The 27,003-nt window shown below is 30.9% G+C and overlaps 1 protein-coding gene across 3 annotated transcripts in view; it reads right to left on the bottom strand.

Annotated features, from left to right (window-relative positions):
• The window catches only part of tio (zinc finger domain-containing protein tiptop), a 225,039-nt gene extending 199,821 nt beyond the window's left edge, over positions 1 to 25,218 (bottom strand). The window contains exon 1 of one of the 3 annotated variants that reach the window (XM_085204915.1): positions 24,971 to 25,218. The gene's annotated coding sequence lies outside the window, so the exon portion shown is untranslated. Of the gene's footprint in view, positions 1 to 24,506; positions 24,771 to 24,970 lie in introns of those variants that run through there. The other 2 variants (XM_085204913.1, XM_085204914.1) reach the window with 2 other exon arrangements.
• Positions 25,219 to 27,003: the final 1,785 nt, after the last annotated feature.

The following is a 27,003-nucleotide window of genomic DNA, read 5'->3' as shown; positions in this document are numbered from 1 at the left end:
TAATACCGGCTGAATGTAAATGTGGTTGTGGATTCAATTCAACACGCGGAAATGAAGTAATTTTCATTTCCATATAACCGTTAACCAGTAACGAAACACACTTCTATTCCTTTCTAATGTTTTTTTGAAATTTAGTTTCACATTTACAAGTCGCAAGTGCAACAAACCCGCCGTGTTTGGCATCACGGCACAGACAGACGCTGTCGACTCAAAGGCATTAGAATGATCGACGTGACCGCGCACTTTTTTACAGGACCTGCCTTGCTTGAAGCCTTAACAATATGGCCACGTGCTGTTAGAGTTGATTGAGATTTAGGATATTAGTATAAACTAAGATGTAATAGACCGTATTGTTATAGTAATATCGTGGAAAAAAACAACTTCACTTCACTTTCCCGCAGAGCAGTAGAGACAGTAGGCTAGGGAAATCGAGTGTTACGACAATCCGTGTTCCCCTTTCTACCATATCTTCGAGACGTTGTGTGTTGAGTAGCGGAACTTAACTCCGAATTATAAAAAAATACTTTGTCAATAAAATAGGAAAAAATGAATTTTCCTCAAATAAGAATCAGACCAACAGAACAGCTGTCAATTTACGCCACTGTTATAATTTAGAGGCATCGCATTCTGATATTCAAATATGTATTTTTTTATTAATATCAGTGTATTAGTAGGTACATAGATATGACGTACATTTTACTACTACTACGTACTTTATTTGAAGCTTGGCTTACACGTTGTGTCACCAACTTAATTAATAGTTATACGAAGCTTAAGACTAAATACAATAATATTATATCATTTACAATACAATCAAATGGGATCTGGTCTGATGATGGGGCCAGGATCTGGAAATACAAAGTGTGTAGTACAAAGTTGTCTTGCGTCTACATACTCAACAAGAAAAATAATATGACCTACTCAATATAACGTAGAAAATAACAATTTATCATTATTATTTTTTTACTCTACATTTAAGAATTAGTTTCAACAAAAAACTAATTTTATAATTTATATAGATAACATTAAAAATAAGTAAAACGCACGTGTTTCGTGCGAAATTTGTAGAGTCAACTCACAATAGCTGAGGGCTGTCGCTGGCGTGACTTGCGGGACTGCCACCCTGTTGAATGTTAGGGTGGCCATGAGTGTCAACAAAGAGGTATTTTTATATTTTTTCAATAATATTTTTTTTCTTATTACCTGTGTTTTGAATTGTTTTGTTTGGCTCCACGTTTTACACCAAGCAGGGTTGACAGAGCCAGCGGACCACCAAACGCTACGGTCTCTACATACACACATATCTCTTTCCCCTTTTCATATATGCACTCCAAAGGCGTCCTTGTAACCTTCTTTTAATATCATCGTCCCAATTTCCTCGTAGGACAACCTGGGACTCTGTCTGTGCAGGACAGAGTACCTTTTTTTTTATAATGAGCATATAGATAGGTTTGGCAGAGGGAATATTCGTAAATCAGGGGGTAAAGTATATGTCGGAGTGATTTATTTTAAAATTCCCATTAATTTTATGAGCTTAGCTTATTTAATGAGTAATGTATTTTTAAAATCATAATTGTTGACATTTAATTATAGATTTCTAAGATTTCTAAAATAAATACATAAAAAAAAATACGCAACAATTTGACATAAATTTTAATTGACAACTTACGCACAAAGTAAGCTTAATTCACACAGAATACTAATTTAGAATGATTGAAATGGGCGTTATAGTTACGTTTTCGTAATGCTGGCGTAAGTTAAAGATAAAACACGTATGTTCGTAGAACCTATTAAATATTTGCTCCCGGCATCTTCTTGGAAACCATATGATAGATAATTTGTCACTTATTTTAATATCGTTTTGCAATGAACGAATTTAAAATACGTCAGGTTTGTAATTAACATTCAAATTTTATAGCGCAAATACTAGATCTATAAAAATTATAACTGGCAATTTAAATCAATTATTGCTAATTTTGATATATATTTGATTTGAAATGTGTCAGTTTTTGGAATTAATCTTTCATCATATGTTTAGAGGAAGGATGTTGTCGGGCTTTTTGAGCTAAAAATAGCTTAAGTAGTTACTTTTATATTAAACATTTACAAATAAATAAGTTTATACGGATATTATATTTAAGCAAAAGCGAAGTAAAATTGAGCGGCTTAAATATAATAAGCGACCAATGTACGAGTGACTTCTTGTTATTAAGTTAATGAATATGTCTTTAGTTATTTGAACTTAACCTCTACATTATATATGCATGTGTGTATATTGTATGTGTGTTTCAACTTTTGTTATTAAGCTATCGGAAAAGTTTGGCCAAATACTATGGATTTGTTAGAGTGCGGCGCTATAGGCACGGTAGGCAGACGAAACCTAGTGTAAAAACACTCCTTTCTCCACTTTCCGCTCAATTTTCGAGACATTGCGTGACGAGTGTAGGGCGTAACGTCATGCTTTGAATATAAATCGTATATAATTTATATAGATATAAATAGCCTACAGTATCCTGAAATTAATATTACTATTAAACTTAAAAAAAAATATAAACTCCCCAAAAACACAAAAATGATATCCACAGCAGCGTATCAAGCAGAGCATCTAAGTGACGGTGATCGACAAAAAAGGGATGAAGTGCGATTTTATTAACACAAGCTTTCATCAACGAACAAAAATACTTGCATTGAATCATATAACAAATGATGTTGTTTTCTATAAACTTGGAAAATTGATGAAAGTTGGGCCCAGAGTGGGTGATGTATGGAGTTCGATTTCGCACTTAGGAAACCATTGACGGAGGTGACGATGGCTTTTGCTTTCATCAAAGGTGGATAGACCTACCTTTCGGATTTGATTTACTTTCTAACGTTGTGGACAGATATTTATTGATTCATTTTTGAATTGTGATTTTTTTTTGTATCTGTGAACCATAAGGCTTAAAAAACTATTTCCCACTAAATAGTGATTATTCTAAATGAACAGAAAAAATACAACGAAACGAACTACGAACTGTTTTTGATTTTTTGATCTGGAAGTGTATTGAATAAACATAAATTAAAGTTTTTATTTGATTTTTGCTTCTTTAGTAATCTAAAAATGCCTAAATTATTTTTATATTAATTTTTAGAACGGATTTGGTATGCGAGACATTATGTAGAAAAATCAATAGATTTAGATATATTATATATCAAAAATTTTATTTGTTTTTATTTAGTCTTTAAGCTCCATTGTTCTTTATCAACCTTGTAAATCATTCATTCCATTACATTAATTTATTCTATCCATAAAAGGCCTTCATTGCGAATAATTGTACGAAAGCTGACAATATGTAGGTACATACAAGTCGTCACTAGTTGTTAGTTCCGATTCGCTATAAAAGTATTTTCAGTTATAAATTAATTAATTTCCTCCATTAATTAATACAATAAAAGAGCGGTTACAAACGAAATTGCTAATTGTAAAATGACACAATAAGATATTTATAATTTGTAAAATGACCTTTCAACCTACAATAAAATACGTGTATTTACTTAGTATAACAGAAATAAGCTTTACGCAGCCTATCATTTATAGCAAGGAGTACTCAAAGAGTACCTAGTGTCAAAATTCTCCGTTTTCCGCTTCCGCCTGAGTTTGAGGCAACACGTGTTAAGAGCGACGTCACCAACAAAAATAATTTATTCACTAAATGGAGATCGAACGCGCAATTACCACCTTTATGATCCAGCCATTGTCCTATGGCGATACTATAGCCTAAATTATTTATGGTTATAAATAATTAAGTTTTCTTTAGTATAATAAGGTAACACTACAAAAATGTAAAAGCAATATGACAAAAGCTAATTGAAAAATGACACAAATGACAAAACAAAACAACATATCATTTACAAAATTAGCTTCGACTCCGCAATAAATGGGACTCTATAATAACTGAACTATAGGCACCTAAGGTATAATTTAAACACCTGTGGGAGTTACTAGGCAGCTGTTGCGAATAAGGGTGGTCGGTGACTCAGCGCATTCTACCCGTCTGTACTTACAAAGCTCAGTGGCCGCCGATTCATATTATTGTGTAAGTATTGTAAGTTAATTAATTTAAAATGTCATTTTTGGTATTTCTTTTTTTTATATTGAAGGTTTTTTGTGGAGGAATATAATGTTAAGAAACTATTACACTTGCTTGCTGTCTATTTTAGAGACATTGTTGGCATGAACGCTGTATTCTGTCAATTCATGACACCTCTGTCATGTTATACCTATATATAAAATTTTGAGGCGCTGTGGCACAAGCGTAGAACTGTAAATAAATTTATTATTACCATTTTCTTCGTTCCGGTGTCGAGGCAAGATGTGGCGTTGAGTTCCACCTCTCAACACACAATGCCGCCCTAAATGGGGAACGGAGTGCCTTAACACTAGGTTTTCTCTGCCAACTCTGCTGTGTGCGATTTACAGGGCCGGACACTAAGAAATTCATAGTAAGTATTTGGCCAAACTTTTCCGATAGCGCAACGATAGCTTAATAACAAAAGTTTAAAAGACACATATTTGACGAATCAACGACCATTACAACAAAATTGATATATTCAAAGAACACCATCACATATAACATCAAGAAGCAATAAACCAATTATATTTATGTGATGATATTATAAATATTTTATTCGATACAAAGCGTAACTCGATATAAAGCCACAACCGGAAATCGAATCGACTACTAGTAACAGCCATAGTATTATAATCACGTCGTAAAATATTACAAAAATTAGTAATGGCTTGGATTGTATTAAATTATGGTTATATTAGCATAATATCAGAATTAAAGCGGAACACATTTTTTTATATTTTATACATTTACAGCTTAAGTATGTGTGGCCCTTATTAGGCTTTTTTATGTCAAAGAGAGATTCAAAACTTTCTCTTTTTTTCTCACTCCGTTCTCCACTTTCCGCCGAATTCTTAAGGCGGTGTATGTTGAGTGACGGAACTACTAAACGCCGCGCTCTGCTTCGTTACCAGAGCGAAGAAAAGAAACTGAAATATTTTATTCCTCCTTGTCGGCCTGCGCCGCGACGGCCTACGATTTTTTATTTTTATATTTATTTTTTAATTTTTATTTTGCATTATTGATGTCATTCGTAATACGTTAAGAACAGTAGGTAATGGGTTCGGTTTTGTATTATATGAGCGTCTTTACGAAAATATATTAATTTATTGAGAAAACTTCTAAACATAATAATCCTAAGACTATAATAATCAATACATAAAATTTTTATTACTTTTATATTAAATAAAGACAAAAATTAATTTTAAAGATATCAACGATTTCAACGAAAACTAACTAAAAAATTCAATAATTTTAACGTCAAATCATTCCACGAACCATTTGAAATGCACAAACAAACAAACTTATAAATATAAAGAATATAAAACTTAAGTTAATAAATATAAAAATAATAAGAAGTCATAGCAATAAAACGCTAAATTCATATGTCGTGTGCAGTTCACACGTCCAGATATCGATCATTAAAGACTAAATTATAAGTCGTAAAAATGTATAAGCCAAAGGTGCATTAACTGTAAACGCCTTTACTACCTGCGGTAAGACCAAGTGCGGCGTTGAGCTCCCCGATTGACACTGGAGTCTTTGTCTATGGTCCTATCTACGAGTATATACTCAAATTCAAATAGCTATATAAGCTATATTCTAAGTTCCCGAGGTAACTCTGACTACAGACATAATGGGTAACATCACTTAACATGATGTAAAATGAACCATTCATCACAGAAATAATTATTACATTCGAAACAATAGTTCCTGAGATTAGCGTGATCCACCAAACAAACTCTTTATCTTTATAAAATTAGAATAAATATTATAAAAAAAGTTTCTTAGGTCATTTTATCTTAAAAGAAAGGTTATAATCATTTTGGGCCGAAGACCCGTCTAATGATGTTGATCTCTTAAATTAAATAGTTAGGTCGGCATTAAAATTTTTCAACTTATGGTTTTTAGAACAGTAATATAATATACAGGCTGTTTTCAAATTGTCAATCGTTTTTAAGTTTTAATGTTTATGAATGAAATCAGTTCGGAATGTTTTATATGTGGAGAATATTAATTTGTTTGTTTTATCAAAAATAATAATAGTTTTATACGTTTTTGTTTAAAGAAATAATACGATATGTCAGCACCAGCAGTTGACAGTCTGACAGTATAAAAACGTGTTGATTGCAGGTTCGGCTTGTGCGTGTGCTCAACACAAAAGTTTTTGAATAATCGAAAAGAATGTCCATAATTGGGTCTTAACACTTGGGTAGCCTGGGTGCGTTGCCGAACTGTTGGAAATAGACGCGCTTCTTAAAGGTATCCATACCTTGTATAGGTATAAGATGGTAAGTATACAATACCGCAGGTAGGCCCTTCCACAGTTGCGTTAAATGTGTTACAAAGTTTAAATGTAAAGACGTATAGTTGATAACGTTATCTAAAACCTCCGAAGGCTATACCTACATAGGTAAATTATTCAATCGTTAACAGGTAAAACATCGACAAGTAAACGAGATATGGAAAATAAATCATACAAATACGTTTATAATAGATTTCTATAATCTATGTATTATTCAATCATTATAATGCTGCCCATATAAAGATACAGAATGTTTGTAAATTAAAAACAAATAATATGTTTATGAAAATGAGAATTAAGAACGTGTATGAAGAAGTAAATGACAGTTGACGAGGCGAAAGAGCTGATGATTGCAAATGGAATTCTCACTTGGAGAAATAATTACATTTAAATCTCCTTCATTTCTCTGCTCCGGAAGAAAAATCACCGCGTCGAAGTTCGCCACCCAATATGCTATATCTCCATTATTACTCGGAAAGTGAGAAAACGGAGTGTCTTAAAACTAGTTCCCACGGTGTCGCCCGCTAGTTCTATCTACCCCGCCATAAGAAGAAAAGCGTAATGCTGACCACACTCAAATATGATCAGTTAATAGTTTAGATGTCAGTAACATACATATAAAATATAACACGGTATGTCAATATGTTTGAAATTTAATTATTTAGTCAAAATAAAGCCGCGCTGGCTACAAATTGCGTAGATGGTCGGTCGCCGCCGTGTTTGGTCAGCTGATTGACGGCCGATATTGTTTTGTAAAATGCCGACAGGGCACCGCTGCTACTACTACTGAACGGGCTGTGGAAAATTTTGTATTTTATTACTTATTTTCTTGGAAAATATATATTTCTTTTTAAATGAGAATTCCCTCCACACTTCGGCACGAAAAGTTATGTTACCTTCGTCATTTTATATTCAATTAAAGATAAATCGATCTAATCTCTGAGTCAAGATTTTTTATGTTTATGGTGTATTAGATTTGAAAAGAAATATTTTTTGTTTTAAAAGATCAAATGTGAGCGTAATTTCTTCAACGAAGTTATGATCCCTCAATACCCAGTACAAAAAAAGTTTAAATAAATTAAAAACCGATCATCGCTTTGTACTACTTTAGATAACATCATCAAGACAAAAGAGGAGATAAAAAATCCGAAGAAATGTGAGATGGACTGAGGGTTCCGTAGCAATTTCATAGTGACAAGCTCAAGCTTGTGAGCGCATGCGCTCACTTTATATGAAATGACGTACAAATATAAGTTTGTATATTTTTATGTATCATATACCAATGGATTACTACTTTTTTAGTTTGTATGTTTATTTGTCCTTTATACATTATAAACTGTACGTTCTCATTTCTTGCCAAATTTTATAATTAAAAATCTACTGGTTCACACATTTTAGAATTTTGTACAAAATGCTGCAAAAACGATAAACAAACGTTCATATCGACTTAGAAGCTTACCTATTTCTTTGCGGCAAGGGACTATACACCTGGATATTTGATATTAATTTAAACTCCACGCAATCTTAAGAACAATTGAGAAACACACAGACAACAAAGTGTTCCTATGAGGGTGATTACTTTTGAGGTACGAAACCCTAAAAGCTAAGTATTCTAATAACATATGTAGATAAAAATCTACATTATTATATATAATTTTAAACGAATGTCGTTGCTTAAATAATCTATAATATGGTAGTTAAGACTTAAAATGGAGACGCCATTATGTTAAGTGATGATAAACATTCTGTTCTAAACTTTCAATTTGATAAGAGGTAGGTAGGTATATAGTAAATATTTAAAATATTGGTATTTGTTTGAACAGATTGAGATAAAGATCATTAACATGGCCATTGTGTGTCAAATTCTTTTTTTTTCTTTATTATACATTTAAATGTTAATATATGAATTGATAGATTTCTTGTTAAATTTCTCTAAAAATATATAGATCTTTTGGTAAATTCTAAGTATTAGTATTAGAAAACTGAATTCGAAGTCGTCTTTTTTTTAGGATGTCATACGCAAAAGGCAAAACGAGACTCTATTAAAACACCGCTGTCCGTCCGTCCGTCTGTCACCAGAATGTATCTCATGAACCGTGATAGTTAGACAGATGAAATTTTCACAGATGATGTATTTCTGTTGCTGCTATAACAAGAAATACTAAAAAAAAACAGGATAAAATATATTTAAGGAAATTTTATACAACAAATGTGATTTTCTTGCCATTGTTATAGAGAACGGTACGGAACGCTTTTTTAACGATTCTCTTTATATATTAGACTATTTTCAGAACATTCATCAAAATTAAATAAAAACATCATAGTAAGGGATATCCAACACGCGAAGCATCGAAATTGTGGCGTCGATTGAAAATAGTTAATTTGGCCGTCGCTGGAGTTACAAAATTCCGCCGATACTGTTTTGACGGGCGGATGGGAACCTGACGGGAGCGCAGTGTATTGATCATTTACTTCTGGACTATTTAGTTTTAGTTATCATTTTAGTTCAATATTAACTGATTCAGAGGCCGTCGTGCCGCAGGGGCACAAGTGTGCTACTTTAAATTTGTATCTTTCGTCTAAGACATATGAAAAAAACGTAAACAAAAGCTTATTTCAAAATATTTTTTTAATTATTCAAGATCCATCAAGTTTTCTACTTAAATGTTCTTCATAACTTATGTATGTATGTATAATAAAGAAATAATATCTCCAAAACTTAATATGTTGTCCATAGTCCATACCAGCGTGTTTCAATATAAATCACCGATCCCGTCCACGAGAACCGGATCTCTTAGCTATGTGATATATAAATAAACGTATTATTGACACGCTGTCCAAATTTAATTAACCAAAACAGTTATGCAAATCAATACAAATTCTTTAACAGACGATTTCAAATCCAAGATTGTTAGTTTTGAATAAGATAAAACAATAAATTAAATTAATATGCTGAATAAATTTTCTTTTCTTTAACTAGATTTAGATCGTGGTTTTACGCAGGTTGCTTTATATTATTGCATATGACTTCTTTTTGAATTACTTTAATTCTTCCACTCTAGTGGAAAAGATGCGGCGTTAGGTTCCACCACTCCAAATGTAATCCAATGTAATCTCGAAATTTTAGGGAAAAGTGGGGTTTGGAGTGTCTTAATATTCAGTTCCAGCTGATATGCGGTAAGAAGTGTAAACAGAATCTGAGTTTATTATGTCATTCGCCATTTTCAGTCATTTTTTTTCTGAAGGCTAACCTGGCGTGGAAAGCATTAAAAAATTTTAATTTGTATTTTTATTTAATTTTAAATTGTCATCATCACTTTTAAACTTATTTTTGTATAAATAAAATTTAGAAATAATAAATAGGTACGTATGTACGTACGCTGTCGTGGCATCGGGGCACAAGCGTACAACTGGTAACGTGAAGGTTGTGTGTTTGATTCCCACTCGGGTGGATGAAATATTTATTTAACATTTTCATTTCCTCGCTCTAGTAACGAGGTAAATGGAATCGTTGAGTTCCAGCACTCAACACACAATGCCTCAAGAGGTCGGCGGAAAGTGGAACGGTAGTGTTGTAATGAGAACGGAGTGCTTTAACACTAGGTTCCCTCTGCCTAACCCACTAGATAGTATACAGCGTTAAGGTAAAAAAAGAAGAGTTCTTATTAGTAGATATTAAAACAAAATACATAAACATAAGTATTTTAACATATCAAATAAACACATCAATCTTATCTCAAGTTAGATCTCGAGATAATCTTTTGATTTTGTTCATCTCATTAACACATTGAAATCCCTTACTTCTACTGGCTGATAGCTACTCAAAATTACTTAATCTTCGTACCACCTGTGAATATAATTAGTTAATTAATGTTTTTTATCGTCGTTTTAAAGAATTTTTAACTTCTATGGGAACTTTAAATTGAATGAGAAGTATTCAAAAAATGTTTTAGGTACCCACATGTATAGAAAGTAGAATTTTCTTTTCATTCTTTCTTTTCTTGCCTTCATGTTAAGACACTCCGTTTCCTAAGCTCCGCAAAGTATTCGAGATATTGAGTGTTGAATGGCGGAACTCTATACCGCTCTTAGTCTTAGTGAGATCGAACCTAAAGCCATCGCTTTTACAGTTCGAGGTCGCTACACTTTTTTAACAGTTTATACCATTCACATAAATTCCCTTTTAGTTAAAATAATGCAGGTATACAAGGGTATAAATATTTTTCTTTATATAATAACGATTTTTGTACCTAAACCGCGTACCTTACGCGGTCTTCATACTAAGTAAATGTTGGGAAACACCTATAGGTAGTTGGTTGTTATACCTATTTAAAAGTATAATGGCTTCGTGATCAATAATAGATTTATGTTAGTTTAATCGTTTATCGTCTATTGTCTTTAATGTCAATTTTTAAATAATGTTAGGTACGCTTAGTTATAAAAGGAAGTGAATATGGACATACCTACATTAATAAAACGTAAAGCAACGAAGACAAAGCAGACCTAATGTCAACAACGTAAATGGCCTAATGTAAATTACAATATTTTAAACATTGCGTGTCGAGTGGCTTAAGTTAACACACAATTTATCTTATCAGAGTAAGGAAGCTAACTCATTCCTCAAAGAAAGAATCAAACTCACAACCGTCGCGTTTATAACCAGATACCTACTATTCCACTGTGCCATGACGGCGTCAAATAAGAGATCTACTCGCTGCTTATGAGTATGACACATGAGAACGATTAAGGTGATGGAATAAAATCCTTTCTCTATAAATAGACATAAATAGACTATTCGATATAAAGAGTATTTTTCAGTTAAACCAATAAGTTCCTGAGATAAAAGAGTCCAACGAAACAAACACTTTAGCTTTATAATATGCCTATTGATGAAGTGATATTATCATATCTCCTTTAAATAGGATATAGTTAAGACGACAAAATAATAAAATAAGTAAAAGAAACCTTATTACAAGTTCGATAAGAACTATAATGTTAAGAATGAATGTTTCTCGTCAATGAAAACGGAAGCTTGTACAAGTGTTATCGGCATGTTTCAATACGTAGATAGTACTTCGATGAAAGCTTGCATCTTCAACTTACTAAGTTCGACTTACTTAAAATGTACATATGTAAAAAAAAATTTTATGGTAAAAATATATCGGTATATATTTTACCTAATTGTACGCAAATAGGTATATCCATGTGTATTTTTTTTTCATTAAAGAACTATATAACAGGGTATATAAAAGGAACCTAGTGTCGAGACACTCCGTTTCCCCATGCATCATCCAATTTTCGAAACAATGCGCTTGTGCAGGAGTGGTGGAGTGGGAAATGAAAACAATCACCTCGAGTCTCAAAAAAACATTTCAAAACATCTATTCATCGAGTAAGAGAAAGTTCGCTACATTAAATCATTCAACGAATTCACGCAAAAATTTACTTAAAGCAAACTGAAAAACTTACTAAAAAACGTAAAATTATCATATTATTTGTGTTACACACGCTATTTCCTCTACTTGCCTCAAAACTCCCAATACACGTAAAGTATTTGTATAGATACAGTACAGTCAACGAGTAGTGGCAACTCTGAAGTTGTTCTTTCTGAACTTTTGCTCATTGTTTACTAGGGAGAACTTAACAAAATGTAAGAAAATTCCTAAAATGTAATCTGTGCCGCCACGACTCGTCGAGCGTACTATACGTATGTATATACATAAAATATACGCAATCGATTCGCATCACTGACGCGTCAACTTTGATTGACGCACTGACAGACAGTCGGGCATATTCGATATAATTACACTACATATTTTATATTGCACAATAACTAACGACCGATCGATAATAAACTCTAAGTCTGAAGCAATACAGTTCAATTTTACTTGAAAGAGGGAACGCAAAATTAAAATGATATCGAGAAATCGCTCCAATCGATCTTATAAGGACGCTGATAAAATCAATGATAATAAAAACAAATAAGTACCCAAATCTGGTTGTATGACTCGAGTATGCGAGAATGAAGGATTCTTAGGCATTTTGTAGTGTTAAGACACTTATTTCTCTGCATTTGGATAATTTAAGGGCATTTTGTTAATTGGCGCAACTTAACGCCGCGTTTTGTCTGACCAAATTAGAATATATTATTCTTATTTAAATATAACCATGACATCACATTTAATTAATAAGCAAGTTCGGCGTGTGACCGTCCTTTAACTTAAATGATTATTATTGGATTTTTAATCGATATGAAATGCTAATTTAATATGATAAACAAATAAATATTCATAGTATTTTGAGAAACATTTTGTTTGCTTCCCGCTGGACGCACTTTGCCTCGTGACCAGATGAAAATATAAAATTATTAATTTCCTCGAGTAGGAATCGAACCCATAATCTGTCGCAATTACAGTCGAGCGTACCTATGTAAGTGCCACTGCGCCACGACTCTCTGCTCTTCAATAAATATATCTAAGCATTCATTTAATTTATTATTCCTATTATGCATACTTTTTTACTTTATATAATAAAAGGTAATGTATAACGCCCAGTTTATCTTTATGGGCCATGCGTGTTGACTTTTGGAACTCAACGCCGCGATTCGTCTGGTTGATAGAAATGGCGGGAATGGAACCCGCAACCGCCGCGATCACAGTGACATGCACCGTTGTGCCACGACAAATTTTTATATATATTTATACAGAATAAATATAATATACAAGTAAGTCTTCATGATTAATTAGCATTTTTAAGTGTCAAACGCATCAAAGGCGACCGCGCGCGGTCAAATGTCGTTGTACTTGACACTACAGGTATTCTATACACTAAATATAGGTAGGTATAGGTAATGTTTGTATTAGCTTTACTTATACAGTGTAAGCGCAATGGTGAGTTTGATGGAATTTGATAGCTTTGGGTTCAAATTTAAATGATTATAAACTTAGAGATTGATAAGTTTTTAGTACTCAAACTCTCCGCTTTCCTCTGTCATTTGAGTTCGTTCGTTAAGTTCTGCCATACACGCAATGGGTGTATGGTGTATGATGGTAACTCAACTCTCTATAGTTGTTTTTATTTTAGAGAAAAATACTATAAATCACTTTTAATACGAGTAATTGATATAGGTGAGAACGAAATGTATTAACACAAAATTTTCATAAAAAATCGATGTTATAATATCTATCTATTAGATATACCTTCATTTAATTTTAACTTTAAACCGACGTATAAACAAACGTTCATTCTGTACACATGATCTAGCACTTGATAGATTGACACGTGACGGACGTCGGTCGATACTGTTGATACTGGAGTTTAGTTTAGTTGGCGGGTTGCTATTTTTATTACGTTTTAGCTAAATAGTATTTGACGTGGGGTACAAGGGTGCGATTGTAAACGAGAGAGGTGGGTTCGACTCCCACTTGAGGAAATGAAATATTTAATATATTCATTTTCCCTTAGTGGTAAGTACACTGGTAGAGGATTCATTCTTCACTGTGGGAAAATATACTGGGAATCGAACCCACGACTGTCGGAATTTACAGTCTCTGCCACTGCCAAACGACAGTCTCAATCGGCGAAAGCTTATTATATTATATTAGCTTAATAAATTATAAAAAATACTCACAAAAATGGTTTTTTTATACCTAATAGAAAAAAACTACCCACAAAATGATGGGTAGGTATACACAGCATCTCTTCAAGTCATTAGATGCCCCCGTTTCTAATTAACCGAGGGCCATAAATTGACCCTAACTGTCATATCATATTGATTTAGTCCCGCGAACTCGCGTTCAGTCGGCAGCTGTTAGAATTAAAATTGTTTTTTAATAATAACGTTGGAAATTATGTTTGTGGTTTATAATTATATATATGGCTTTGTTTATTAGAATCAGTAATTCAGACAGATACGTTGAACAGAATGCTTTACCACTAAGTTCCCTCTGCCTAATTATTTGCGAAATAGTGCATAATGCATGCTAATAAAAATATATATAACCGACATATTATTTAGTTTAGGTAATTTATTAGATGAACACGAAACTCTTGTTTTAAAACGTAGTGTCATTAAAATATCATATTAGTTGAAATGCGCTAGCGCCGTGTGAACAATATTGAACAGTCAATTGGACCACCAATGGATGTAAGGAAAGATAATCTTAGGAATCATTGGTTCAGATTGGATAGTCCATATATCTAGGAAGGTTATAGCTAAGGCAAAATACAGCCTTACTAGAGAAATAACGTGATATAAAAATACCACGTATAATTTTTCGACTCTTTCTTGTAACCAACTATACCTGCGGTTTAAATTAAAATGTGTCCCACTCAAACCATACCTGTGCCCATATGACCACGTGAACGAAATCGCCGGCAAATGCCAGTAGTCAAATATATGTATCTAACTTTAATCATAACATAGTAACCGTTTTAAGCACATCACCCATCCATCTCCTCATATAAATCTTAAACAGGAATTTCCAATCGAATCCCGTCCGTATGGACGCGAAGACAGCATTATTACTATACAGAATGAGCCTGTCAAAACACCCAACTAACTAGCCGTTGCGCGTAGAAACATTCGCCGATTGAATGATAGAAAACAAGTATTTTGTTTACTTTAACTAATTCAATTTATCGAGATCAAAGTATAAAAATAACCGATTTTTTAAGATATAGCGGAATAACCGTTTTTAACGCTATAAAGTATGCGTTAGATACATCAGTAAGAATCATATCAATCGACGGCCGCGTTTGAGTTTTCCTTATTACTTTTATATTTTATTGCACCGATTTTGATTGAACTTTTCGTTTTGAATACAGATTTTTCGAAACGTTGTATAATATTATACGATTGATTTAGGTTTAATGGGTTTTAGATGGTATATGTTGCTGTATGTTTAAAAAAGAATAATATTAACAATTCGTCCGTAGCGGCACAGCTTCTGACTGTAAACACGACGGTTCTGATTTCGATTCCCTCTCGGGGCACTAAATTAATTATGTATTATTTGTAATTAAAATTGCTCGGTACCTGGGGAACTAACTGTCTCAAGCCTTAACACTAGGTTCCCTCTGCCTACCCAACCTTATGAGGAACACGAAGTTAAAAAAAAACATAAATATGACCTTCACCATTATAATTTCTTCATTTCATAACTACACGATAAACATAACCTATCCTTTCTTCGACTAGTTTCAGTCTATTTATAGAAAAACTCTATAAGAATATTATGCACCTGCAAAAACTCATTATAAAGAAGTGATCAATTATATTTCACAAGTTGAGTTTTAAACAAAGTCAACGTTTACAATTTAGACGTCAATATCCATTTTGAATTGTTTGCTGTAAACGTAATGGATTCGATTCCCATTCGGGGAGATTATTTCATGAATTTGAAGACTAATTAGGTACGTCATTAAAATGGAAAAATATCAACTGAGTTTTCAAGAAATCTGTGCAACAACAAAGCACACCTGCTTGTAAGACTAAATAGATCCTCTTACTTAACTATCCAATATATCCAATTTTAATAAAAATCCCATACATAGGTACTAACACGTCTATATTCTATACGTTCCTTTATTTAGAAGCTGGTTAAAAAATAGAGAAGCGAGAGCTCCAACACTTGTTTCTCTACCAAACCCGCTACATGCGGGATACAGCGTGAAGCCAAAAAAAGGATTAAGGTGACGTATCATATTTTTACCCGGCCGTAACAGCTGAAAGCAATAAGTTTGTCAGTTTATTTGTGCATGTGTAACTCACATTAGTTCTGACGACGAGTTTTGGCTATGATGACATATATTAGAGTTAGTTTTACATATTGCAGCATAAGTTATGGTTGGATTTATTTAATAAAATATCATGTTTATTGATATGTTCGTTTGTTATTATTTAAGCCTAGGATGCAAAAATAAAGATTTTTTGATCTAATAGGCAATTAAATTTGTGACTTTTATAATTTTTTACTATTATTTTGTACAAGAAAAAAAACCGATCAAATGAGAGTCGGATTCGCCCACCAAGGGTTCCGTACCAATTTCAAGATAACATGTCAATAACAACAAATTTATAATAGTTTATTATAAATTTGTTGTTATTGACATGCATTTGCTTAGGTACATTAACTTAGGTTTGCAACCGTATGCACTCATTTTGTATGAAATCAGCTACAAATATAAGTTTATAACGTTATTTCTATGAAATACCCAGAATTTTCGGGTACATTATACTATATTAAGACGTCAATAGTTCAACTCTGATAAAGTGGGCGAAGCCGAATGCAATAGCTAGTAAATAATAAAATATAAATTTATTAAAGGAAGTTAAAGAGAAATCTTAGGTGCAACGACTGATATATGCAAAATCTCGTCATACACTGATGACGTCATCAAACAGGAATCCAACATTAATACGTCCGGTGGAAAATGTCACTTGTACGCTTCCTAGAAAGAGCGAATCAAATTGACACTAATAATACTTTTAGGTTTTTCCCATGACTTCGCCCGTATGACCAAATAGAAATAAGTTGAAAACAAATATTTTATTAAAAACATATAAAAATTTTGCCATTTTGCATATTTGAACCCGCCTATTGGAAACCAAATTCAAAGAAGGTTCTGGCCACTAAATCAAGAATTAATATGAAGGTAGATTAGGTAGATAGGTAGGCTTGTATTTATGTTGTTAAATAGAAATAATTCTAACCCTCCTTGACGCTGTATTCCGAACACAGCCGGGTAGGCAAAGGAAACACTGCGTTAAGACACTCCCATCCACAATTTTTGCCAGATTTTTCAACAATAACAATGAAACAGCAAAAAAAAAAGCAAAAACATTTGAACGGTTTAACAATTTGGTCTATCCTAAGTCTGCATCATCACTTTAAAAATGTTAAAAAAGGAGCAATAAATGTAACTTAATATAGCCTACAGCTCTTCTCGATGAATATACTATCAAACACAAAATACTGATTCAATAGAAAGCACCAGTTCTTGGGATTAGCGCGTAGAAACAAACGAGCTCTAAAGTTTTACTATCTATATACCTATATAAAAGGACTTGTCCTCAGTGACTGAGGTAAGACGCACGCACAGCCGTAACCGCTAATTGTAGAAACGCGAAATTTGGACAGATCCACTAAGAACTATGAACTACATCCACTAAGAGGGGATTTTTTTTAATTTTAACCCTAAAGGGATGAAATTGGGGTTGAAAGTTTGTATAGATTTTTTTTTAAATCGGCACCGATTTTTAGAAAATTTGAAATTTAGATTTTTAAAAGTATTTAATTGAACACGTGTTTCATCGTTTTCTAGAATTCTCCCCCTAAGGGTGCAAATAAGGGGTTGAAAGTTTGTATTGAAAAATCTTTAAAATGCCTCCGATTATTATAAAATTTGAAATGTAGACTTTTTAAAACATTTAATACAACATATGTTTCATGGTTTTCTAGAATTCACCCCCTAAAGGTGCAAATAAGGGGTTGAAAGTTTGTATGGTAAACAAGCAAGCGAAGCTGCGCGCGCCCACTAGTATTAGTATAAAATTTTAAAGTATTTTTAAAGGCAAAGAGAATTTAGTGTTAATTCACTCTGTCTTATTTACACTGAAATCGAAACATTGCAACAAACTACATATAGAACTGATGACAAAAGAGGTCGCATTTAAAAGAGTATTAAAATTTTAATATTACTTGACTGGAAACTTTTAGGCGTTTTTATTTTTTTCTCTGGTGTGATGTTGTTAGAAAATAGATAAGATATTATTTTTGTGTTTTGTATAAACAATTTTTGCCAGGAGCAATTAAAGAATTGAACTACATAAATAGTCCACTAACGGTTTATTAAAAAATGGTAGAAAATACAAAATATTTAAATCAATCCATTATCTAACTATTCTCACATAAAACAATATAGAACTAAACATTAAAATTCAATATATAATATATTTTTTCTAAGCAAACTAGTTTAATATAGACAGAAGGACACTAAAAATTCCAACTGGCTCGATCTTCGTGAGTCAGGTATAAATCGTTGAATGTGTCAATTAACTCAGTGTTAATGCTGTATTTATGTAAATATGGGCAACAGACGGACAGACATACAAAGTAAGGATTTGAAACAAAAAGACAAACATATATAGATAGTGACAATTTAGATAAATTTTCTGTAAAAATGTCAATCGTGTAACGTAGAGTGCATCTATACGTTAGGATTGATGGAATTGATTAAATCGTTTTTTTTTTGTTGATCGGTCGGTATGAGAGTAAATTACGGTTGAAACGGATTCTTATGTTTTTGGCTTTGCTTTGTTTATTTTTTAATGATAAGAATAATTAAGAATTTATACATTATTTTTATAAAATTAACTTATCAAAAATGATTTTGTCCTTTGCAATAAATATAGGTCATACAGATTATTTATTATTAAGGAGTTACTTTAATTCAAAAAAGTGTTGATGCTTTATTATTAGACATCTTATCTTAATTATTTTCGTAAAATGATATCTAATTATTGTTCAGATACACAAAATTGTACCTATATATGATTTTACATTTGAGATTTAATTTTAAATTGATATATTTTTTATAGGTTTAAATTATATGTAATCTGAGTAGTTTTTTTAATCTGTAATATGTTTATACCTTTCAATAACCAATAACTCTACATCACGTCATCCTAAAAAGGCGGGAAAACGTTCAACATGGCCTCTACGTAGCATACCTCATAACCGTAACTTATCTGTGTTATTTCATTTGAACTATAAACTTAACATATTTCTTAGAAAAACCCACATCTGATCGATCGACATTGATTTATTTTGATTATAAATCTATAATACATTTCTAGAAATATGAGAGCGGAAAAATATTAAAAGCCCGCCTACGTAACAAAAGTGGTGGCAATAACTTAAATCTGACTTAAGTTATTACATATTTTAGATACCCATGATAGCTTCACGCTATTAAAAGTGGCATTTGTGTAAAATAACTACGATAGGTATATTCTATAGGAGCTATACTAAATAATATTAGGTAGGTCCTTCGGGTAGATATTTTTTTTTAAATAAGCATAATTTATTATTTAAGAATTTTTTTGTTAGACTTAATATTATTTATTATCTTCAATGCAAATTCCTTTTTTACAATAATAATAAAATGTAGAGTAAGTTAAGCATATGTAAGTAAGTAGCGTAAGAAAAAGGTTTTAATACGTTAATAGGCATGTCTTTAATATTTAAGATTTCTATTTTTTTATACATTGACTTACATAATAAATTAAATACTAAAAGTTATGTGCTTTGACAATACAAAAAGTAAAAGAAACAATTAAACATACGTTCGCTTAGCATATTATCAGTCTTACATACAGAAAACAGAACAGTAAGCATTAATTATTGAATGATTTCTAGGTACTTCTTTTAATTCTTATAAGGCCAATATTACATACTTATTTTAATGAAATATTAGAAATATTTAATTATATAAACCTATACTTATATTAAATACTTAGTTTGTGGCGTTTACATACATGCAATATTAGGTATATAGTATATTTTACACACTGGTTTAAAAAAATCTTAAAAAGGAGGTATTGTGTTTAATTTTATTTTATTTTCGCGTAAAATTATTCTCAACACTTACTATTTTTTTTAAATGTAAACTACATATTGAATAAACATATATGAATAATAATAATATTATATCTTAGCGTATCTTATATTATATCTTAGCGTAGAGTTTGTTTGGTTGAACAAGCTAATCTCAGCAACTAGTTCAAATTGAAAATAATTCTTACATGTTGAATAGTCTATTTAATATTTATTGAGAAAAGCTACAGACAACACAATAATATTTTTAATAACCACACAACAGCAGCATTTTAATGCTAATATTAAGTATACAAAAATTAAAATAATTTATTTTTTTATTCAAACACAGACAAAACCACATGTAAAATATATATTTAAGTAAACGAAATGAAGCGTCACGTAGACATGACGAATATAACGACATAAGGCAATTAGCAAACAAGATGGCGGCTGCGCCCGCGCCAATGTCAATACCGTCATAAATCACGCGCCATATTTATTTCAACTATTAAATATATTTATTTTTAGGTTTTGTATTACATTTATTTATTTTATATTATTTGTATATGTAAATATTATACACGTTATGATTGTGCATAGGTACATAGGTACCTATATTAATTTTGTAGGAATAATTTTTGTTTACAAAGAACGTCTAGTAAAAAGAATTTGTTTTTGATGTCCTACTTCCCGCCTATTAACTGTCACTAAAAGACAAAACTAAAACTATCAAGTTAAAAATTTCCAATATAATTTAGATGTTTGTTGCGCATGCGCCAAATATACCTTTCTTCGTGTTAATATAGGTAAAAATTTAAATAACAAATAGGAAATAAGAAGTAAGTGTGTACTTACAATAACTAGACAATTTTTTTAAGACGTAGCATATTGCTGTTAACCTTCTCTGATGAGACAATGTGACAAGTAATGAAGCAAAATCAAAATATTATTCAATTACGCAAGCAAGCATCTTGGATACATAAAAATGTGAGTATTGTCATATATACAGGATTCTGTTAAGCCGACAAGAAACTTAACAGTTCCTCTTTCAGAATATAATTTACTTGTAATGTACACAATGCCTCTCTAATGTATGTAAAATGAAGATTAAGTATGTAGGTACCTATACCCCCAAAGACTTTTAATTGAGCGTATGCGTATAATTTTTTAGCTTTACACGCGTCCCGTCTGTATGATAGGTAGGTATAATATATACAGGGTACGCATAATTTTGTCATATTGAAACAAGTATTAAATATAAACGTCATAAAGAACCTTAACAAAAGCAACTAAATATCTCAAAACAAGTAGACACTAATAAATTGACTAAAGAATAACAAAATTTAGTTTTTAAGAACAATTAATTTACATAATTTACTACTATAATTATTGATAGGTACATCTAGCCATATAGATATATTTATCGGTAATTCATATTAGGTACCTACCATATTTGATAATGCAATGAATTCTCATTTTATTTAACTTAGAATATAATAATTTAGACTGTATTGATATATTATTTATATATATGGTTTAATATTACCAGCATGATAAAACCTAGCATTGTGGATATGGGTACATAGTGTTGTAATTTCGATTTTGTAATTGTTGATTTGAACTCACAATCAGTCGATGAGCTTATTTTCATTATTGTTTTTTCTTTTTAAACATTTTATATCTACATTTTTTTGTTTAATTAGACAAATTGTAGTGTTGAGTTCCACTCAACACAGAACGATACGGGCAGTGACAAGATCTGTACCGATAGGTTATATTCATTTGCCTGCTCTACAAAATGGTAACAATGCATGTAATTATGGTTGAAATAATATGAAAATTAGTTTACTATTACACAAGAATCGCAGTATCATATTTTGGGAACGTTCATTTTTATCTTTTGTATTTTTATTCTATTGTAATCCTTTTAGTAAAACGAAAAATCGTATAATAACTTTTAAAAATTGTCTGATACCTATGAGTAGGTATCTAGTGTTGATTTGACGATATACCGAAAGTGATAATAATCAACTATTTTTGTTCTGATTTATCAATATTAAAATTATTTTGAATGAAAAGTTACACACCGTAGAGAGAAGTTAAATTTAAACTGATAGTCAATAAATAGTGGGTGCATGATGTGACATGTTGATAGACTTGTATTAGTATTGTAACTCATATTTTCCTTCATTGTATAGGTAAGTAATTTTTAAAAAAACTGATTTCGACAATAAATACAATCGAGTTAATAACCTCCTTTTCTTACAGAAATCGGTTAAAAATACAAGTAGTGTTATTGTAACAAGGCTTGCATATACATACCTACTTACTTGCTTAACCAATATATTTAATAAATATACATATTCTACCATTTACCTGCCTCTTCCCCCGCGCGTTCAATTTCATCGAGATTATGGCACACACTTTGAACGCACACACAATGTTTCCCACACATTGAAATTATTAACGTGATGTAATATGGACTATAGTCTTCCTCCATAAGTGGACTATCCAATACAAAACATATTTTCTATTGGAACCATTTGTTCCTGAGATTAGTGCAAAAAACTTTAAGTATTTATTATTAATGAACATATTGATTTAATTAAAATTTTACATTCTTCTTATTATTTAAGACGATTTTACTTGACTATTACAAAAATTAATAATTAAAAATTGACATAATTAAGTTTTATTTTTGACGTACCAACTGTCATTCCTAAGGTTATAAAAATAAACAATAAACATAGATACTAAATTAATAGGTTCTTAAAAATGTCATAACAATGTAAAAATATAATAATTTAAATAATATGCAAAAGTTTATGAATGTTTATAAAAATCACAAGAATCGCGTTTAAAATCTAATAAAATAACATTTTATAGCTTTACACCCACTGTTTTAGTTTTATGTAGGTACCTGTCTATCTTAAAAATCTACATACGTACTATAGAATATTTTTGATAAAATCGTAAAAGACATTTTGTTATTAATAATAAATTATTATTAAATTTATATCTTATAATAAAATTATCAAATCAAAATGACAGTTATTAAATATAGAACTGGATTTAGCTTATCTGTCAATTGAGGTTAAGTTAGATTTAATAATAAATAAAATTGTTGCAGATAATTTATAAATTATTTACTATTATAATGTTACGTATAATAATGAAACTAATTTTATATTCACAATAAAAATAAATTATCTTAATTAACCATTTTATTTAAATAGATTATAAAATAAAAATGATAAAACATTATTTTTTTAGATAAAAAAAAAACAATAGAATACAATAGAAAATTTTAAAAAATAAAACAATACTAGCGACCTGCGCGCAGCTTTATCCGTTTAACCTTATTGTTATATTATAACCAAATTATACAAAATCTCCATTCCCATGCTTTATTGTAATATATAAGCTATATCACTGTAAAGTTTAATCTAAGTACATCCGTTCAGTACTTTCCGCGTGAAAGTGGAACAAACACTTAGATTTATAATATGAGTAGGATAGGATAATTAAAATATTCAAAAATCGAACACGCAAATTTTTTAAATAAAAAGTGACAATATTTTGGAAAAGGCCGTATGTTTTCTTGCTGTCTCTCTCCCACCCCGGCCCCGCCCCCCGGCGTGCACTCAAGTAAAGATGGCGGATTCCCACTAAAAATACGCGGGGTGAAAATAATGTGCACGAATGAGTGCCTTCCCTTTTTATTAAATGGAAGAATAATTGTGCAAATAACATGGTGGGATAAATTATTTTAATATGCAAATAAGAGTAGTTCATCGTTTTTTTAAATTAATATTAGAAATATTTGTACTTTTCAAAATTAGGCATAAATATTTTTTTGTGTTACACAACATTTTTTACTGGTGTTTACCAAAAAAACGGCGGAACGCATTTTAAAATAATATTCGAGCGTAACGTGCAAATTAAGCAAATATATAATATTATAATTACAATAGCATTTAATATAAGAATATTAAATATGTTGGTTCAATAAAAACTATGCGTTGGTACATACATGCCTTAACAGTCAACCAACTGTGTATATAAAAATATATATATAGATAACTTATATAAATTTCATATAATTATTCCAATAATTTATATAAGAAATAATAAAACCAGTTATTTAAATATTTAACTACAATTTTTAAAGAAAAGGCTCAAAATACATTATATCAATTAAGCCTATTAGTAGAGTTGTTTCAAAATATGAACTTGACTAATTACAAGTATTTAATAATTTAAATTTTACGTTATCAATCTTAAATTTATTACAAAATTGTATGAAAAAAACATATTACCATATAAATTACTCACATACTAAAAACGCTTCTATACGGAGTCCAATTTAACGTCACTTCCGAGAATGTACTAGAATATTAATAGTACTTGAAACGGCAATTAAGTAAATTATTATTAATCTGTTTCTCTTTAAGAAAAGAAAGTTATAAATAGTAATAATTTCACACTTACTTTAAAAATACAAGTTTTTTAACTTTTTAATTATTAGAACACTTTCATCAACTCACAATTTAAGTTTTCATACAATAATTGTTTGTTAACCGCGTATACACCACACTAAAAAAAAACCCAGGCTGTTTTTAAAAAGCACAATCAAAATTCATGTAAACCAACGAAAAATATTTTCTACTAATTAATAGATACAACAATAATACACGTGAAATTATAATTCATCTTGGATAATCTAACACGTTTCTAGGATCTACACCACCGACGCCGGCTACCGCCGCGTCCAAACTGAGTTTCAGGGGCGAAACTTTTCCGCCCCCGTCACGCTACCAAAAACTTATGTGAAAACGTCAAAACTCCACACAGAACTAACCAGCAGCGTATCAAATTATATGCAAACAAACAAAAAAAGAACAAACAAAAACTAAATAAACACTACTTAATGTCGATACGAAAAATAGTCTTACCTGGAACGAAGTATTTCAAAGTGAACACAACACCTAAGCAAGCAGCGCTTTGTTTTCCCATATAAAACGAATTCCTTACACGCAATCCATCATATCATATAATGTAATACAAATATAAGTAAGTATTGGTGTTTAAACAGGTGTTGTGGGTCACTACACGGGGACACTAGACACTGTCACTGGGCGACGGACACAGGTCCGCCGTGGGAGCGCGCCGCGGCCGGAGTGCCGGAGAGGTGACGCGTGGCGCAGTGGCGCGCGGCGGCCGCTGTGGGAACTAATTCAGTTATTGCTGGACAGTGGACTCTCATAATGTGCATGGAATTGCATTGACTTTGTATTTGTGTTACATTTTTGTTATTTTTTGTTTATTTATGGAATTGTTTATTTATGTATTATTCTTATTGGTAATATTAGTTATGTGTACAAGGGAAAATTCTTAACTTTTCATATGTTTGCAATATAAATGTCAATTTTTTGCATAACATTTTTTACATTTGGTCTTGTGCGTAAAACTATTTGATTTTTAAAATTATCAAAGCAAACTTAACTGTAATAAATATGTAATTTAAAAAGAAATATATAAAAAATATACAAAAACTCTCTATCAATTATACAATCAAAACAATCTCTAAAAAATACTGAAAAAATCCCCCTAAAAAATAACAATCACAATAACATAACTAAATAACACAACTAATCAACACTGTATAGGCGGCGTGACCTTGCCGCGCGTCTGTCCCGCTCGCACGCCACGCCCCGCGCCCCGCCCCCCGCCCATCCCCACTTACCTATAGTGTTTGATTGTTTTGTTTTCTATTCTATTTGAAATTGTTGGTTATTTTTTTTTTAATTAATTTTTGATATTATTTTATTTATTTTTTATACTTTTTTAATTAATTTTTTATAAGTAGTTCTCCTTAGTCTTTTTTTTGTACTTTATATTTTTTCATTTTGGGTTTTTTTGGATTTGTGTTTTAATTATTTTATGAATTAAATGATTATTATTAATATTTAGTATAGGTATATTTTATTGGCAATTTTGATGATATAAAATTAAATTGATTGTACTTACTCGTATTATTTACTTGTATGTATTTCAATATTAATTTAGTTGTTATATTTTTTATTTAATTATATTTTTATTAGTTTTTAGGTAAAATAATATATAATTTTTAATTTTTTTATTCGTAAATTTTACTTTTTAATTTTATAATTTTTAATTTATTTTGAACAATTTTTAAAATTTAAGTATTTAGGTAAGTATGTACCAATTGAATCTGCAATAGAGAAATGAAGACTTTTCGACTAATTTGCAAAATAAAAAAAAAATTAAATAAATTATATTGATAATTTTTTAAGTTTTTTAAATTTCAAAAGTTGATGATTTGATTCTCATTAACTCAACATATAAACAGTCCTATTATGTCATATAGCATAATAACACAGGAAGACGCAATTCGCGAGGCTTAAAATTACTTTTGCATTTATGGGTGTGATTATAAAAGTAGAGCCAGAAAAAAAGTTTTAGGTACTTCCCAAAATTCTATAATTCTACAAATAATACGGAACCCTTAGTGGGCAAGTCCGACACGCACTTGACTGATTTTTATTTTAAGGTAGGTAAGTGCTTAAAAACATGCAATTCAAAAATAGATGAGTGACAGATTTCTCTACCTATTTATAACCTACCTACGACCCTAAACATCGCCTTTTGTTTTAATATATGTAACTAATTAATTATTAAAATTTATTGAGAAAATAACGTATTCTTTCTAAAATTCTTTCATACAAAATTATCATATTAAGAAACGAAACGAATAATGGAATTTAATTTCTAAATATTTCTTTAGAAAACTATACAAGAATGCAAATAACTGATTTAACAACGCTATAAAGGTGATAATCTCCTCTAAAATACTCTATGCATAGGTGGTACTATAAAGATGCGATCTTTTCATAGGACTTGCGGAGTCACTTTACTGACTAAATCCGAAAGGAGAGTTACATGAAGGCCCCCGGATGGAATGTAT

The sequence above is a fragment of the Heliconius melpomene genome, chromosome 20 (assembly GCF_056956725.1).
Source record: "Heliconius melpomene rosina isolate 202511_hmr_F chromosome 20, ASM5695672v1, whole genome shotgun sequence".
Classification (NCBI taxonomy): Eukaryota; Metazoa; Arthropoda; class Insecta; order Lepidoptera; family Nymphalidae; genus Heliconius; species Heliconius melpomene.
The sequence above is the reverse complement of the archived record's forward strand: the minus strand, read 5'-3'. Positions and strand labels throughout refer to the sequence as shown.